The sequence below is a fragment of the Drosophila guanche genome, unplaced genomic scaffold (assembly GCF_900245975.1).
Source record: "Drosophila guanche unplaced genomic scaffold, DGUA_6, whole genome shotgun sequence".
NCBI classification, from domain to species: Eukaryota; Metazoa; Arthropoda; class Insecta; order Diptera; family Drosophilidae; genus Drosophila; species Drosophila guanche.
The window spans coordinates 2,773,442-2,792,719 of NW_022995749.1; positions in this window are offsets into that span (position 1 = coordinate 2,773,442).

The following is a 19,278-nucleotide window of genomic DNA, read 5'->3' on the forward strand; positions in this document are numbered from 1 at the left end:
AAAAACAGCCAGAGACGAGACCAGGAGACCAGGAGACCACGACACAGACCAGCCAGTGGCAGCTAAGCCCTAGCTATGGGGTTCTCCTTTGTATTTGCCCTCCTATATGTAATTATTTGTATTTTTACTCCACAGGTTGCCATGCAATTAGCGCACAAAGTGCACGGCAATTCCACGGATTACCACTGCCATTTGCTGTTAATGAAATAAATATGTATGGCCACTGGAATGACGTAGAATAGGGGATGTTGAGACTTAAGGCTACCCTGTAATTGCCAAATAATTCGCAAAAATATAAATATTAAAAATAAAAAAAAAATTGTTACAAAAAATTAAATAGTTTTAATGCAAATTGTTGCTTATTTTAATCCACAGTGCATTACATTTTAAGCAAATAATATTTGAATCATTTTAGTTTAAATATTTTAAGTAATATTCTGCAATAAAAAAAAAAAAGATTTTTAAATATTAATTTGCAAAGAGAAATAGAATAAAATAAATGTAATAATAATAAAAATATGTGTCTATTAAAATTGGCAATACAAGTGAATCCTGCGCCGGAATTGATCCAAAAAAGTTTTAATTTTACGACTTTGATTTCATTTTTTATTCATTTTTGTTCTCTTTTTGCCTCCTCTGCTTGCTGCTGCACAAATTACTCGCTGATCCAGCATGCCCTTGAACGGCAGGTACATTGTGCACCCGCCAAACATATTTGTTAAACATTAAGCACGTGGGTCAGGGGCTGACAATGTTAGGCAACAAATGTGTGTTGGCGACCACAGAACCCAAAAATTGATGTTGCTGTCCCGAGCCGAAGGACTCCTGGTCGTTCGCCCGCAACCAACAATCAGCAAACAGCGGGACGGAGGGCAGAGACGGTCAAGAGCCATTCCCACTTGACATTAACGCGTTAATTGCATTTTCATGTTGTTCGCTGAATGTTTATGCGTGTGTGGGAGCGAGTGTGTGTGGTGTGTTCGCTGGTTATGCGCTGGTTATGCGCCGTGTGCTGCCGCACTTGTTAGTCTGCCAGAGACGGACCGACGCACATAATGCGTTAATGAAGCGCACTCATCCTCATGCCACGCCACGTTCACGTCCACGTCCACATCTGGCCATCTGACCATGTTGCGATTCGTCTAATGGCCCAATGAGTCCTCAGGCCATACAAACCCAATACGCAAGCAAACAGATAGATGGCTCTGTGTTCCCGGAGCTGGATCGCAAGGAATAACAACAGCTGTCAATGTATCATTAGCGTCCGCTCGTCAGGTCGAGCAACAAAAATAAGAAAACAAAGAAAAACACCCAACGGCAGGATATAGAAACAGCCCACAAACAACCGAGTGCTGATGCAACAGATTAGCCATATCGGCAAATGACAATCCCCATCGCATTCGCTTTGAGTACACATAATTGCGGCCAGGCCCCTCGGGGCCTCGTCATGGCATTCCAGCTGCATGGCTAATGAGTCTCTTGCTGAGATTTCCCTGACACAAAAATATGACAATTGGATTTCACGCCGATGATGATGAAAACTCTCAACTTTTAAGTGCAACCCTTGCAGCTGTCAGCCACCACACGCTGAATGTTTGCATCAATTGGGGGCAACCCTTGGGCGGCGGTTCGGCCTCTTTATTAGGCACGTTCAAAAATGCGACTCAATCAGCTGAACAAGTGGTGGGATTGAACACGATTCGATGGGATGGGGTTGGTGTTGTTCTGTCCGCCAACCAATTGAGGGCACTTCAAAGGCCAACAGTTTCGCACCTTTTCCATGTCAAACACTAAAATGTCTTGAGGGGTTTTCGCAATTTCGCTTCATTTCATTTGTGATACCTCGCAGAGCGAAAGGGGTATGCTGTTTGCCAGTAAAGACAATAAAATTTACAATGGAAACCTGCTTTTTCCTCTTCAAAGCACCAACAAGCACCGAACTAGAGGGTATCTCTTAGTCCCAACTCTGTTGGTGACTAAGTCGCACTTGTTTTGAATTTGAATGGCGGCTTCTGTTTGAATTGTGTTGCTGTTTCTGCTCCTGGCTGTTGCTACCTCTTGTTACTGTTTGCTGTTCGTTTGCCCCCAAGGCCATTCGAGTGGCCATGCCGCTCTCTCTCTCTCTCTCTCTCTCTCTCTCTCTGTGTGAGTTTTCGACTTGTTTGTCTATTAATTATGTATTTTTACACCACGCGAAAGGGGGGCTTTCGATCGCTGGCACAATCAGCGTCGCGCAGCTGGAAATTGCAATTGTTTATTTGCATTTAATTTGCATTTTATTACTGCCATATGTCGCCAAAATAAAATTTAATATTCAAATTATTTAAGTTACCTTTGGCCATCAGTCAAATGAAATGTCTGCTCATTGACATTTTGTCAACACGGACAACGATGTCGGTTCTGTTGGCGATCCTAAAACCAATGCCCAGCCATGTGGAACATTAAAATTAAATGAAATAATTCCATCTAGCTGTGATTTATAATCCTTTGGCTTAATTCTCGCCCACAAATACACAAATTTCGAATATGCAAATTTCCAGCAAATTTATTTATGCTCCTATCTGCAGATAGGTGTTTGTATTTATTGTTTTGGCATGGAGTGTGGAGTGCCAGGCGGCTTAATTATCAGTGTGGCACCTGAAATGAATCACTCAAGACCACAGCCATGTATTGGCATTGCTTTTGGTATGGGTTTCAGCATCAATCAAAAGGCATTTCCTCCCCCTTATTGGACGTTCATTTCCATAGATGGACCGCAGTTGGAGGGGCTCTGTTCGGCTGCTAATTGAGACAAATTTCCCTCCCCAACGTTTTAGGGAAATTTACAAACTAAGAGAAATGGAGACAGAGAGAGATTTTAAAGCGACAATCAGTTGGGGTTGCCGAATGTCTAGATACCCTCTCTCACCCTCCCTGTCGAAGTACTTTCTCTTTTATTTTGTGGCGGGGGGGGGGGGGAGTGTAATGAGTGTAAGCGCTCCTCTCCTGATGCCCTTTGGCACTGCGAACTTCCTTTGTATCTTGTTTGGGGTTAAGGGAAATAAATGCTGATTGACTTTTATTGCTTTGTCTTTGTTGTTGCTGTACGGTTAATAGGGCCATAACATTAACGCCATTGCCACGATTTACTGCACTTTTGCCATACACTTGAATTATTTAAGCAAAACGCACACACACACACACACACACACACACGTGCACACCCATACGAACTTTAAGAGGTTTAAGGCAGTGCAGGGCGGGGGGTGTGGGTGTGGGTAAAGCCCAGCGTGTAAAATCGAAACTGCAAATTGGTGAAAAACTCCGCCAAAAGTGGCCCAAACTGGCAGCATATGTACTGAGGGCGTTGCTTCCCCCCTCCACGCTCCACCCACCACCCACCACCCGTTCATCCCTTCCTGTTGTGCAACATGAAACAATAACAGTAAAAGTATTGACTGGATTTTCCAAACGGTTGCATTTCATAAGATTTTTCCTATGCGACGGCACTTGGGCCAGGCCATTGTCTCTGCGCCGCCCAACTGCCACCCGTGTGGCATGTTGCAGATGCCGTTTCGGGCTGGGGCCGGGAGCTCAGAGCTCAATTTAAAGTTATTGAAAAGTTCGAGGGGTACTTTTGGGTAGCGTTCAATCTGGAAATTGCTTTAATCTCTGAAGTGTGCGTGTGCGCTTAAGGATTTACGAGTATGAGTATCTCCGTGCGGGCGCTGTCATCGTTGCTGCAGCATCCCGTCACATCCCATCCCGATCCGTTGGGAGATGTTGATAAGCTGTGACAAAGTGCACTTGGGATCAGGGCAAAGTTCCGCCCCCTCAGCCCAGCCTTGCCGTCAAATTCTGTATTTTTATAAACTCTTTTCTCGTGCACAATTTTCAATTGCAGATCGTTTGTCAGCGATAATATCGAATGTCAATGTCAGCATAGCAGATCCAAGCGGGGGGAGGGTGAAGTCGTTGCTCCTTAACTGATGAAGCCCAGCCATGCGTGTGGGAGAGTCGTGCTCGAGTTGAGGCAATTTGCGAGCGATTTGTAAGCGATTGCCCAGGGGCGGGGCAGGGGCAGAGCTCAGAGAGTCATTCTCATAAGCCCCAAAACGATTTCAGGCTACCGCTTTCATAATTCAAAGTACGCTCTGCCCTGTGGAATCAACTGCTTCAAAGTTGGAGCCAGATCAAGAGGCAAGCGCTCGCTCGCTAGCTCGCTGGCTCGTTCAATTTCCATTAGACGACTGGGCCAATAAAATAAGGAAAATATGCAACAGCAAGCAGTGTGGGCGCTGTGATGGAGGGATGGGAATTGTGGAGCCCAGACAGTTCCAGACCCACCAACAAGTTTGTATTGAATGTTATTTGTTTTCTAAACTGCCGCCAAAGCTCTGCTTCAGGGAAGTGGGCGGGAGTGGGAGTGTTGCCTGCACTTAAGTGTATTGAAAATTATTGCAAAAATATAATTGAATTGCCTCGATACACACACACGCACACACACACACACACACATATGTATTCCCAGGGAGTTTGTTTCTGGATGGACTGTGAGTAGATGTTACCGGTGGAGTGCCCTACCTCTTGATTTACTTTTTGTGGGCAATGTTTTTTCCCTACAAATCCCATGGATATTGGCTTAGATTTTTCCCTCACCCACTCCGCCTTCGGCCTGCACTCAAATTTGCACCGTGCGCGTCGATGTACTCGGCATTTGTTTGTCCTCTGATTTTTGTATATTTTTTGTTCTGTACATTTTTTCTTTCGTTTTTGTTTTTACAATTTTTGCAGCTAGCATATTTGCAACCCTTTTAGGCAAAGTGAAAATCCCAAAGCAAAATTCTCAAAATTACCAAATGAAATTTTTATGAATGAGTACGTAGTGTTCCGTGCCAGTTGATTGTGTGCGTGGGTGATGCGAATTTCATCCAGATATGGCGCGGAGCTATTGGAGCCGCCTAATATTGCATCGATTTCACAGGTTGCCGGGCTCCCCCCACCAAGTGGGAGAGATCTGAAACGCAATTTTATTGCCTTGTTTCGTTTTTGGGTGAAATAATTTATGAGGGTACATATTTGGAACTAAGCCCGATATACCTACCAATGGCAATACGATGCGGAAACCAAGTTCCTCCAGTAAATTACGCATCGCGCCAAAGGGTTCAGTGCCTTAATGGCTTTATGAGCGCCACGGGGCAATGGCAAACGAGGCATTATTATTATGTTTACGGTAGTCGGGGCTCACATGACTATTTACCAGAATATACATATATGTACATTCGTAGTACATACATGAGCTGTGGGAGCTGTCTATTGTTGGAGTGAAGCTGTTCCACAGAATGCCGGCTGAATGTTGCAGTCATTAGCGACGCTTGCCTAATGAGGTTCCCAGGATAGTCGACAACTGTCTGCCAACTGGGACTGAGATCGGTAACGGGACTGTGGCTGCGACTGCGACTGGGACTGCGACTGGGACTGGGACTGAGGGTTGTTGGATGTTCCTCTGTCGCTTTATCGATTCCGCTGCAAGCGATTGCCACTGCAACTTCTGCCACTCTGCCAGGACTATGACTATAGTCGTATTGTGCCGCGCACGCGTTCGGTTTTGTTATCAGGCAACTGCAATCGAGAGGGGGGGCGGCACCGCTCCCTTCGCACTAGCTAAAACTGCGACTAATTTGGTTTTTGGTGGCGGCAGCAGCGGGGCTGCTTTATGAGGATGTCGTGTACATCGGACATTCATTAAACTTGGTCCGGGAGTGGGGATGGATGACAGAGTTGTTGTGGCCACTGGCCGAGCCGAGACTTTGTATTTGATACCTAGTAATCTTAGAGCACAAAGGGTATATTGTGTGTGTGGAAGAGTGTGCTCAACAATCGTGCCTTTTCGACAGGCCACTGCTTATGCTCGGGAGCTAAGCTTTACAGAGAGATCAGTTTCTTGTCTCTCGCTCTCCCACCCACCACCACGCTGCACACTGAAATGTGTCTCTAATTGTTGTTGTTATTGTGAGAGCAGACGTGCTCAAGCGAAAGAGAGCACCACACGAGGCGCAGGTAGAAAAAGTTGTTGGTGCAGTAAGAGTCCAGAAATTCCGATTTCTAACTGTTATTTTTTGTTCCTTCTTCCTTATTCCGAGGTTATCTTTTAGTCTCAACACACACCAACCCACTCCTACTTGTTGTTGCTATTGTCGTCGTTTGTTTCAATATTTCAATATTTTGACATACGCGCCGAATGTCAGGGCTCGACTTACTGCCTGCTTGCCCTGTGTCTTCCCCTTGCATATCGCAAGACCAGAGGCCACACCCCTTGCCGTTAACAGCCCTTTTGCGCCCTGCTCGTACCCCCTCATTACGGTCGACGGGAGAGCGCCACGGGATATAGCCGACGTCTGCTGTTGCTGGATTGCGGCTGCTGATGGTCCCGTTGGGTGGTGGTGTAGCGGTACCGCCGCTGCCTAGTGGTTGTTCCTCCATCTATGAGGGGTAATGTTAATGGTGCTAGTGGTTCTGCCCCTTCCCTTCCCTTCCCTTCCCTTCCTACTCCTGCTGCTGCTGTTTGGACAATTCCTTGCCGAAATTAATTTTAAGTAGGTGGACAGCATTTCGCCGCCGCAATAATTCTTCATGTAACTGGCGCTGCTGTTATTTCGCTTTCTCTTCTTTGCTGTTTTTTTTGTTTTGTTTGCGTCGAAAATTTATAGCGATTTCTTTTCCGGTCTTTTGGTTGCCCAGCTCCCGTCCGTACTCGGTACTCGGTACTCGGCACTCGGTGCCCGGGACGCCTGATTCCCTCTCCCGTTCCGTTCGCTTTACGTAATGAATTTTTATTGTGATGGCGCGTTTGGCTTCACTTCCTGCCGTCTGACGATTGCCGCCTGCTCTCATCCCCGGCTCAAGTCGAACCAGGGGCAACTGCGCTTTATCTCTCTGGCTGTTGCATATTCATGATCTATACGCCCTGCTTGCCCCAGCAGCTTGGACGGTCTGTCTGCTGCTCCTTCTCCTGCTTTTGCTTTTCATTTTAATGGCCTTGCCTTCGCGCACAAATAAACATCACTCATTTTTGGCCATCCCATCCTCCCCCACTGGCCAAATTTATGTATGGCCGAGAGAGTACGAGTGTTTCATCTTCGCCGGCATACACGTACATATGTCGCAGTGGTATCTCTGGGATTGGCATTCTCCTTTTCTTTGTTGCATAATAATTGTTAAATAGGCCTGCAAGTGCTTAAGGAGTTTGGTTTTGGTTCTTGCTTCTGTCCTAAAAGCAATTCCTTGCTTTATGCTCTGACATATTTCACCATTAAGCACACAAAGACACGCACACACCCACAGACACACAGATACCGATTTGGGTGGGTGCAAATAAATATTTATGCCAAGTACATGACACCATTTGGCCATAATCTTCGACCCGAATCCTCGGGATACTCCTTTGGGCTTTATCTTAATCTCGGAGCAGGTCCATCGGGGAATTAAAATTAATGATGCCCGCAAACCTCTCTCGTTCGCCAACCGAATGAATGCCAAAAAGGTGTAAAATGCACACAAAATAAAAATTTATTGAACACGAAATTAAAAATAAATCGAATGCTCGACAAAAATCTTACGTACAATTTGTTGCAAATTAAAAGTCAGCCCCCGGGCATGGCCTGGAATCACAAGAAAGTGACATTCGCTTGGGGACCGCGTCACGTGGCGCTCATTAAACGCATCGCTGAAAATCTGAGAAATCAGCTGATTTCAGCTCAGGAGGCTAGCCCGCTTGTCAACAACTGGGGAACAGGGCCCATCCGTACCCGGGAGTCTGCTTAATTACCGACAACGTCGCGAGTCGCAAATCTGCGGCTTAATGCATATTTCAGGACAGAGACAGGAGCTGGGCCAACGCCAACCCTTCTCTGGAGCAGGACGCGCGCACGGCCGCGCTTGGCTTGGGTACTGGGATCTCCTCATCTCTCGACAGCGCCAGCCTGGGCTGTGGAAAAACACGTTTAGACGTTGAAGTGCGTTTGAGCGCAAATTAATTAGGCCAATTAAAGCGGCTTAATTGAGTTGTTGCGTGCCTGCCTGGCACCAGGACACAGTATTCAGCAGTCACAGGAGCCCGACATCAGCATCTGGATCTAGAACTGAAGCTGGTTCCACCCTGCCCTGCCCTCCAACCATTTTACTTTGCTTTTGTCAGAGTCCTTGTTTTATAGCCTTTTATCTGTTGGCCCCTTCTGCTGCCCGTCCTGGACAATCTGCTGCCGCTGCTTTCCCTCTCGCCATCCATCCTCCTTTTCGCAGCTGCATTACTTAAGTCATTTGGGGAACAAATCAGTTCAAATGCTGCCTCTGTCTGCTGCTGACGAGCGGCCTTGCCAGCTAATTGCATTAATTTCGGACAGTCCTTCAGTTGTCTCGTCCAGATTTGCATTCAAGGACTCACTTGTCAGGCCGCATAACAGAGAACTTTGCTAATCACTCGCAATCGAAGGAGACGTAGTGTGTGCCTTGATGCCAGGAGGACATGTCTTCCGCAACATTAGCCACACAGCAAGTTTAGTCTCTTTTTTCAAGTTGCAAGTTTTCACTATCAAGAGGCAGAGCCAAGTGGCAGCAGCCGTTGCACTCGCCGCAATAACTTCAAAGGAAGAGAGTGGAAGCCTTGGGAAGATGCTGCTAACAAAGTTCTTGAAAAGTCAAAGGAAGCCAAAGTGGCAAACGGGTTGAGACAGAGGGATAAGATGGCAAAGATTCTGGCGCGGAGATGGAGTCGAGAGCCGTCAGAAATTCCCCAAAGTCGCATAACTCCAACGAGGCAGCAGGAGGAGTAGGAGTGGCAGCAGAAGGAGCATCCAAAGGAGTAAATTCTAACTGAAAGGAAAGTAGGAAATGTGGCGCGAATCCTTTCTGATGGCTCTTCCTGCCCTCGCGCCAGTCCCTGTTTTTGTGCGTCACCATCGCTGCGGCTGCGGAAAAATGGTTAAAGCGAACTTTTCACATTATTTTTGAGCCATTTCGACCTCATTGAAGCGCAACACAAAGCAGCACAAAGTGCCACCAATGCCGCACACGGAAGGCAACATAAACTTGGTCGGTGGCAGGCGCCGGCTTCCCCTTCTGCCCCGTCCCCACATTTCGGAAATGGAGGCAGAATCCTGGGACTCCTTGGGCCAGGCAGAAGGAGTCTCGCCGAAAGCGAAGGCAAGGAAATCTATTTGTGATTTATATTTGGGTGATGGAAGGCGCCCAGAGAAACAGTCCCAGCCGGCAGGGCAGCCGACTCCCATAACCAAAATTGTGGCTGCCACTCGAAGAGTCACTCTCACTCTGTGGGGCTGTGGCAGTGGCAGTGGCAGTGGCAATGGCAAGGTCTGTTGCAAGGCACAGCCTCAGGACCATGAAGTGCAGGTCTACCCTAAAGAATGCCAGCCCCAGCCCCAGTCCCAGTCCCGGCTGCTGGCTGGTGTCCTTTCAGACACCCCTCGACGCCGATGACGTCTAACGACTTGTGAAGCAATCGAGTTGAAAGCTGAGCTCACTCGGCAGATTCCACAGTCCAGGCGGGGGCAAGTTTCGGGCCGACATGATTGCGTTGCCATTTCTGTTTATGCAACTCAATAAATCATTGCCCCATCCTGCCGGCAAACTGGTCAAAAGCAAATGAAACGAAACAAAGGCTAGCGGGGGGGGGGGGGGCACCCAAGAACTATTCAGGGGAACAACAGCATTAACAGGGAAAGGAAATAAAAAACAGGAAACTGAAACTGAAACTGAAACTGAAACGGATTTCACGCCGTGCGAATATCAATTTCGAAATTTGCCAAGCCCACACGCAGGCCGGAGCAGCAGGAGCAGCACGAGCAGCAGGAGCGCGGAATCCCTGCCAGGAATCGGGAACAAACAAGGTAGACAGTGCCAGAGGAAAGGGTTGGCCGCCTCCGCTGCGTCTGGCCACGCGTCTAATGAAGTGGCAGCCGTGGCCTGCAGATTGTCGAGGGCTCTTCAACCACTTGAGGAGGGACTTGCAACCGGCAACAGCCAGGAGGTCGCCCTGTGTGGCCATAATTTGTTTGACCTTTCGATGAGATTCATTTAAGTGCTGCGGCTGCAGTGGCTGCCGCCGGCCTTTGTTATCTCAAGCGGCGTCCGTGGCGCTGCTGGTCGCGTGGCACGCACCAGAATGGATCAACCATAGATACAACATAGATCCTTAAACAGATACAGTACATACGCATTAGCTTTTGGCACTATAGCATATCCATATTTGTCGATGGACTCATTGTCTGGTTGTCGCCTCCGTCTGTTGGCAGCGTGGAAAAATAATCAGTTTCTCATAAATTCAAATCAGTTTGTGGCACATACGAGAACGAGTACGAGTACGAGTATGAGGAGAGCGCGTGTCTCTCTGTCTATTGTTTTTGAGATTTATGTGTCTGGAGCGAAGAAGACTGAAATATGAACACATAATAATTTGGATTTGTATGCACAGAGCCGAGGGTATGTTGTTTTCATGAATGTTTAAGCAACAGCTGGACTCTGAATAGATTTAAAAGAGTGTAAGAGCTGAAGAAGTCCACTTTATTTGGCTACAAAGGGGAGGAAATAAATTCCTAGTGGGTTTTAATTTTTACAATATTTTTGACATATTATTTATAAATTTATCTCACTGTGTAAAATAAAGGGTATGCCATGGTTCGTAGCCCATTCCTATTGGTTTTTTCTTGCCTTTGCTTTGATTGCACTTTTTGGCCCGCCAAAATGGTTGGAAGAGAAGGAACTTGTGCAAGAAAGTTGCCAACTCAAAGACAATGCCCGTCCACGCACTGCCAGCCAGCCAGGACAGACCAGACCAGACCAGACCAAGCCAGACCAGACCACACCAGACCAGTATACTTGTCAGCAAACAGTCGCGTCCCATACCCTTATCCCTCTCTCACATGCAATCATAATCAGCGACCCCTTGTCGGTCCCTGATTTATGCCTTACTGGCGTCGCTCCAAATTTAATTACAAAGCATCGCTTTGAAGCGCCCAAAACAGGCAGAAAATTGATAAACAATGAAAATTGAATTGTGCTGCGCCTCATGCAAAGGATGTGGAAACTGAGAGGGAAAAGCCGCGACAAAACGAGGGTTGCCAGGTCGAGATGGCGAAAGTAAAGGTTACAAAGGGTTGGGCGGGCACACCCCCTCACACACACACACACACACACAAGCGCACTTATTGTTAATAGAATAAACAAAGTTTTTTACCAGCAACCCCCAGAACCACACACACATCACCACGCATCACGCACCCACCTTTTCCACCCCCTCACCACGTTTTCTTTATGTGGCAAATACATTTGTCGCCCTGCAAATCACATAATCGCTGCCGTTGCGCGACTTTCAATAATCAAATTTAAAATATTCCTTCTGCACATTTTTCAGTTTCCAGAAGGGGACAGGAAGGGAAAGCAAAGGAGAGCAAAGCATCCTTCCCATACTGCCATACGGCCGTGGCACTTGCTGGTTGTTTGTTTTGCCGTACATGCATGGGATTGTGGGGTTCTGGCTCGTTTTGTTGTGCGACTTTTATTGAGATTTATTGCAGTTCATTGGGAGGCGCCATGCAACCATCGACCCCCCATGGAGCTGGATTTGTACTCTTTCTATGTTATACGGGGATACGATACCCTTTCTTTCCAGCTGGCACAGACTGCCGTTCAAGTCAGACTTCACTCTAATCCCGAATTCTGACATTTAAAGGGGCGGCGCCAGACACGGGCGAAGACTTCTTGATCTATTTTGAAGTGCAGCTAAGACCCAACTGGAAATTCACAAGGATTGCAGCTGCGGCCGGCTCAGAGAGAGAGCGAGCTCAAAGAGTATTTAGACATCAGCTTTAGTGTGGAGGAATTTTTTTGTTGTTCAAATACTTTATTCACTTTGTCTATGTTTGCGTATAATCTCTGGTTTATTGAACATGTGCACAGCGTGGCTGCCGGGGCAAAGGGAGATTTATGAACACTCTCCAACCCGTACACTTGACACCGAGGATGAGCGCTGGGGCTCACCTTTAAGCACTCGAATGTACGGGTTTGTATGCGAAGTGAAATCAAACAAAGGAATCGCAGTTTGGGCTGTTATCGGCACTAATTAATTTCATTTGGACTTTAACAAGTCGCACCCGCCCCAAAAGGGTGGCCAGGCCAGGGGGTTACCCGGGGCTGTACCGACCGGGCCCACAAGTAATATCGAATTCCAGTCGCGACTTGATTTGACTTCCTAACTGCCCTGTCATTAGGCCTTCATTTTGTATCTGAGCGCAGCTCATTTCATTACTGCGTTCATTAATTTGTGTTCTGTCTGTCGGGGTTTGTCACGGGGTTACTCTTTTTTTTTATACACGGTACTCGTAGAGTTTCAGGGGTATATTGGTTTGGAGTGAATGCAGTTGCTAGACAAAGCTAGCAAATAGTCCGCAAGCACATATGCTTCACATAACAGAAGAAGAAACCGAAGGAGCTTCACAACAACAATAAGAGACACATTTAGGTGCTGCATAGAGAGAGAGAGAGAGAGAGAGAGAGAGCGGACAAGCAAGCGCAAGCTTGAACGCAAACGTACAAGTTCCTGCCTACCTGCTTGCGAAAAACAGATCCAAAGAGGAGACGAAAAAAAGGGTAATTTCTTGCGCGCAACGTCTTGTCTTTCGTGACACTGTTGAGTGCTGGTGCCATGCAAGTTGTGAGTAAATATATAAGCCAACATATTAATAGGTATGCAGAAGGTCTCTATCACACTCTCTGTGTGCCCGCTGGCCGGGACGATAACGCACTTGCGTGTTTAAATGTTGAAATGCGAACGAAGGGATAGATTTGAATCGAGCGGGGAGAATGCACCATATTGCAGCAGTCCTCAAACCCGGAATATGAGGGGGTGGCCTGTGCATGGGCGGGGTGGTGGCACCTTCGACTGGGTCTCGCATGCAACGGTAATTTGTTTTCATTTAGCTTAACGCTTGTATTTGGCATTTGGACATGCACACGGTGCGGCGCATACCCAACCAGGGGTTGCTTGCTCCACTTCCCCGTCCTTCCACTGTGGTGTTCCCACTGTTGTTGCGGGCAGGGCGCTCGCTTTCTTCTTTTTCGGGGTCGCTTCATAAATGTCATATGAGTTGTACGTTTCAATTAATATTGTTTGTGGATCGTTTACTTCTCGTTCTGTTTCTGTTTCTGGTTCTGGTTTCGGGGGCTCTATTTATATTTTGGGCTTTCCTGGAACTCGCGTGTCTTAAGTGATGAATGTGGCGTAACATTTGCCATAAGTGATAGACATTTGTACATACGAATCGTGGTCCCCAGCGAAACGGAGTGACCCGGGGCTGAGTTCTACGTTTTTGGAGGTTTTCCCGGAATCCAATGCGCTCCTAGCGCCGCTCACGTTATGAAATTTTAATTCGCTGTGTGCTAGGACGAGCTGCTTGGCTTGCGTCTGAGAAGTTTGATTCCCAATTGTCTCAAGTTTATTTTGGTGCAATTATCGTGGACCCAGACAGAAGGCGGGACTGGGGCTAGGGCTAGGGCCTCAGCCTCAACTTCAACTTGGGGCTCCAATGAATGCCAAATGTCTGCTGAAAAGTTGTCTGTTTGCTGGCGTCTGTGCTGCACAAAACAATCCCTGCAGTGGGCTCTGATTTTTGGGGGGGGGCTGGAGTTTCTTTGGTTCCGTTTCTTTTCCTTTTTATGTTTCTTAAGCGGAAGCCGGATGTTGCTGTTGTAAAATATGGAGAAGAATATGCAGGAAATGCAAAGTTTTGCATCCAAAAATCTCACTCTCCCTCTCGCACTTACTCTCTGTGTTGTATTTTTTTCGGGTGGATTCAAGCTAAGAGTTAAGGCCAGATTCATGGAGCTGCCGGAGAGGTCGGCTGGATTCATTAAAAACATTTCAAGTTGAATGCAAAAAGTTCAATGTCCCGATGCACGTCCACGTCCAATCCTTGTTGTTTCTTGGTTTTTATCCAAGCTTCCGTTTTTGCTTTTTTGTTTCGCACATTAAAATGAAGAAACTAAAACTCTTTGGCAGGACAACTTTCTGTCCAACTGTACCACTGTGTATGTCTGTAGTGTCTGTATCGTCTGTGGCAGGCCCGAGTGCTGTGCATAATTTTCAAATTCACTTTTATGTGTCTTTGGCCCAACGAACACTTTTTGCCACCCCCCCAAAGAAATTGACTTCCTTCCTTCTACGCTTCAGCAGGGGCTGGACATGATACCTCAGTCCACCCACCCATCAGTCCACTCGGCTAATCATAACGAGATCGGCTGGATGGCAAAAGGAAACCTGCCGCATCATTGCAGAACATTTCATGCTGCCATTTCCCATTTGCCACCCCCCGCTCGTTCAGCCTATCCACTTTCTTTGCTGGATCTCCCTTCCCTTTTTTGGGCTTTCAGGTTTATTTTGCACCTTACACTGCAATCGGTGTCACAGGCGCCACCACCGCCATAGCGTGGCAATAACACTCGTTTCCACGTCTCTGACCAGAGTGCTGCTGCTGCTGCCACACATTTGGGTACTTCCCCCGGTCCCCAGTGCCGTATTACCTTTTTATGTTTATGTGGCAAAAAGTGCCCGAATCCGATTCGTACATTGGGTCTGGGGTCTTCTCTTTTTTTTTTTTTTGTGTTTTAAGAGGGCGGAAGTTTAAAATGTTCACATATCTGACAAATATCCATTATCACGCCACGTACTTGGCAGTGGTTGTTGTTGCTGTCGCTGCTGTCGTGCCTCAATATTCGTAATTTATAGTTGATGATATTGCAGAAAATATATCCCAAAGCAGTCCCCAGTCCCCAGTCCCCAGTCCTGCACCCTGGCCACTGCTTTATTTTTTGCTGTTGTGGCTGTTGTTTTGGTGGCCCTTTTGCCAATTCAGCTTTTAATTCGTCGTCAGTGCTATTTAACAGCCGGAGAATAAGTGAGGCCCACGTGTCGTCTGCCCAGCCCTGCCATGACTGTCGATACTGTCGCACCCGACAGTGAGGAGGAGTGCGAGCACGATGCAGGAACTGGAACGGACATTAAACCTGACAATGGACCAAAATGTTGGATAGACGTCTGGCTGAGTTCACATTTGGAGGCGCGTACGTGTGGAACATTTGACGATTGGACGGAACGCCATGCCATGCCGTGAATTGCATTTTCTCTTTAAATCTGGCATTGGCTTGGATTTAGGCCAGATGAGCAGGCTAAAAGTGATGCGCAATTAGCTGCCAGCCAATGAAAAGTGAGGCCTGGCCTAGTGTGCAAAGTGCTCTCTCATCGGATGGAGCAGCACCGCAGCAGACAGGCTCTGATTGAGTGGACATCAGCAGAGAGTGACACACTTTTGCGGGAACTTGCTGTTACTTTAACTGTGGCTGGACTACGAAATTCTATGTAGATTCTTACATGTTTCTTTTCAGGCCGCTTGCCGTAAACATGAACATGATTTACCATCTGGATGGATCGTCGGACGTTTTGCACTCGTGTGCAAATGAAACCACAAAGCTAATTAGCTCTCAGCGGCAATTTCCGCACGTTTTAATTTTCCAATTTCCTTTGTGATTGCTCTGGTGCTGCTGCTCGACAGCTCGGCAAAAACTTAATGATTTCCATGCACCAGAGCAGCTACCAGCCAACGAGGCAATGTTCGATTTGTATTTATCTAAGCACTCTGCAAACGACAGAGTCGGGTTGGCTGGTTGGGGGGTGTACTGTAGGTGGAGGCTTTCACATCAATTAAACTTATCATGCAGACACACTTTGTGGGTGGGCGAGTGTACTGTCTGTCTGTCTGTCTGTCTGCCTTGCCATGCGTGAACTTTTGCATTTCCCACATGGATTGCGTCGTGCTACCCATTAGGTAGGAATACGAATGCGAATGCGAATGCGAATACGAATACACACGTAATATTTATGTTTCATCCGGCTCCAAAGAGAGTGCCACACACACACACACACACACAGACATAAACAAACAAACAATTAGGCAAAGCATTTCCAGAGATCTCAATTGGAATTATTGCTGCATTGAATTTTGGCAAAACGTTTTCTGGCATATTTATTACAAATGTTTATGCTAATCTATGATTGCCCAGACCCGGCTCCGCCCCTTCGAAATTCCCGGGAAGATGTGCATAAGCATCGGTTAAATAGTTTGCTATCCGCATTGAAAATTGTTCAACTGGAACGAAAACAAATCGAAGACAGGCCCAAAGATTCGGCCACTACTTTGGATTGCATCTGAGAGGTTTCTAATTGGATTTCTCTCTGGCCAGGCAACGGGAATGTACTCGCAGTTAAAGCTACAGTCCATTCCACAACCCATTGCAAACCGCCCCACCCCCCACCCACAGCGGAGTGTGATGCCTGCACGTCTCCAGAACTCGACATCGCCTAATGTCTGGGACGTGAATTGCATAAAACTCTGACGGCGCCCAGACGTTCAATGTCGCCCTCGTGTCGCCATCGGAAATTGTTCTCGTTGCGCGCTCTCTCCCACTCTCCCGCTCTTCCGCTCTCCCGCTCTCTGAAGTGCAGCCGGCGAAAGAATTTGTGTTTAATATTCGGTGGGGAAAAAAGTTAGCAGCACATCAAAGTGACATGTTTGATGGCCATTTCGCGATATGCCTTTTCATTTGAGTGACCAAATGGTTGTCTGCATGCCAAATATCCTTGGGAGGGCGCTTAATTATTTTAAATCCACAATCAATAATCTCTCACGGCAATTGTTCATCTTTATTCACTCGAAGTTATCTGCCATCGCGTCGCAGCTGACACATGTCAGCTGTCAGGAAAACCGCAAGAAGCGAAAAAAAGCGAAAAAAACGCGAACAAAAATCAATGGAAACTCAAGCGAAAGGAAGCGCAGGAGGAGTCGACGCACCGCAGAGGAGGTAAAAAACATTGGGGAAATCTCTTTTTCGAGATCAAAGTGCCATTGTGCAATACAACGGGACTGAGGACTGAGGACTGGGGACTGAGGACTGAGGCTGCCTGCCGGTATAATGGAAAAGCGTAATCGCGTAAAATTTGCCTTGTACATCGTTCGGTGATAAATGATTGTCATAAATAAAAGCGCAAAGCGGTCAATGGCGGCCCAGCACCCGAAAAACCCCTCCACCTAGATGGATATTGATGCTTAAGAATTTTTATCGCACGATTTTGTACGGCTCGGCATTTGCTGGAGACGAGGTCTCAGTTCTGTCTCCTCCAAAATGGCCAACCATGCGGCTCAAGTCATTAATCACAAATCGGCACAGCAAAAAGCCAAACAAAAAAAAAAACCATTCAAACCATTTGTACAGTGCACAGTTCCCGCCCGGCTGGATGATTCAAGTTTTAATTGTGAAAACTTTAGCCAAGATTTGCCAGTGCCAAACTACAGACAACTGCAATTAGTGGGAAGGGATAAGATGCCAAGAGAACGCGTATGATAAGGCCAAGTGCTCGATGGTTAAGCCAAGGAATTGCTCGCTTTGAATTGGGTTTGGCTGCCAAACACATCCCCAGAGGTGTGCTGCGGCCGAGTGCCTGGTTTTTCCTACACACTCGCACACTGGCACGTACGGCCTCTGCCTCTCCTCTGTGGGGAGGGGGGCGTCCCGAGCCGGAGAAAGTCATCTTCTTAATCTTAATTGCGGCACATTAGCACAATAAACCAAACGAATGGCCAAACATTATCATAAATAATAAGGCAGCTTTCGCATGGCTCAATGCGCGGCAGGACATCCGCTGGACCACCGAAATGCTTGCCTAAAATATGAATACTCTAATATTGCAATAATGTCGGGAATGATGTGTGCCACGCCCAGCGGAAATGAGATTCAGGCATTCAAAGAGGGTGGGGCTTGGGGTAGATTGATGGTAATGCATTTTTGCATGCCGAGTGGAAGTCGGAGTCGGAGTCGTAGTCGTATTAACTATTGATTCAGAGCTCCGCATGCAATTAGTTTTGTAAATAATTCAGCAAAATGGCAATCACATGCCGAGCCAATCCCGTTCATTCCGTTTAATTGGGAGCAGGACACAATTTAGGGCAGTCCTTTATTTGATTTTTGATGGGGCGTGCCGCACATATGCGATTTTATTGGATCTATATTTGATTGATGACCGGGCATGGGGGTGGCACGATTCGCCATGCGGGGGAGGAGAAAACTATAATTGAGCTGCGAATTAGCTGCGGATTGTGGAAGTCGACGAGGCGTAAAAGAACCCCCCTACATATGTACATACGTAATTATTTGGCACTAAGAAGGGAAAAACCTCAAAACAAATCGCAATTACCGCATGAGAGTAAAGCAAATAAACAGGCAAATACGAGTTTAGGGACATGCCAGGGTAGGTCCAAGAACCATCAACAAATGACAATTCTAAGCATATAAATTATTGCCTTTTAACACCTTTCACCCCCCGAACAGACACTATTCCCTTTTGGATGTTGTTTGCTGCTTTTGCTGGTGGTGGGTTTGTTTTCCCAACCCCCCTTTGGCCATTTGCACCGTAAAGAAGTCAGGGGGGTTGCAAGTTGCAACATGAAAAACTATTAGCACTTTTAACGTTTAAGCGGATTAAGTGCTGCAGCAGCAGCAGCAGCAGCAGGCTCAACGAAGGACGTTTAAGAGAGAGCGAGAGAGGCACCAACCGAACCCACAGCCAGACTGTCACTGTCCTTGTCGATGTTGGTGTTGCTGCTGCTCGAGTTGCTCCCACTGCTGTTGCATGTCGCATGTGGTCGAGGCTTATGCCAGAAAGTGTCAAACAAAAACTTTCATCAGCCTCTCCTCTCATCTCCCACCCGACCAAGCGAGGTCCAAGGCCTGAGGCCCAAATGCCCAAATACAACTAATTTGCCAGCAGCAGCAGCAGCAGCAGCGGGACCAAAAAAAAAAAAGTAAAGACAGCAATTGTAACCACAGTAAAGCAAATAAACAGCACAAAAAAAATGTGTGCGAGTGTGCTATGGGATGTACTAAGAGATACCCTGCAAATTGTGAAGTATATACAGTGAAAAGGGTGCCAGAAAATGTTCGAGTGTTCGGGCATATCGTTAGCATTCGAATATTTTCAAACATTTTCCTGTTTTCTTTTCATTTTTTTTAATTTCCAACTCAAAATCACAGCTAAGAACTTTCTTGGCAGAACAACAAAATTGTTAGCGCATATACACCCGCGCTCAGCGATTACAGGGTATACAAAAAAACACCCAAAACGAAAAGTTGGCAGAAAAGAATTGGAAATGTGAAAATATGTGCAATGAGAGTGTTGGG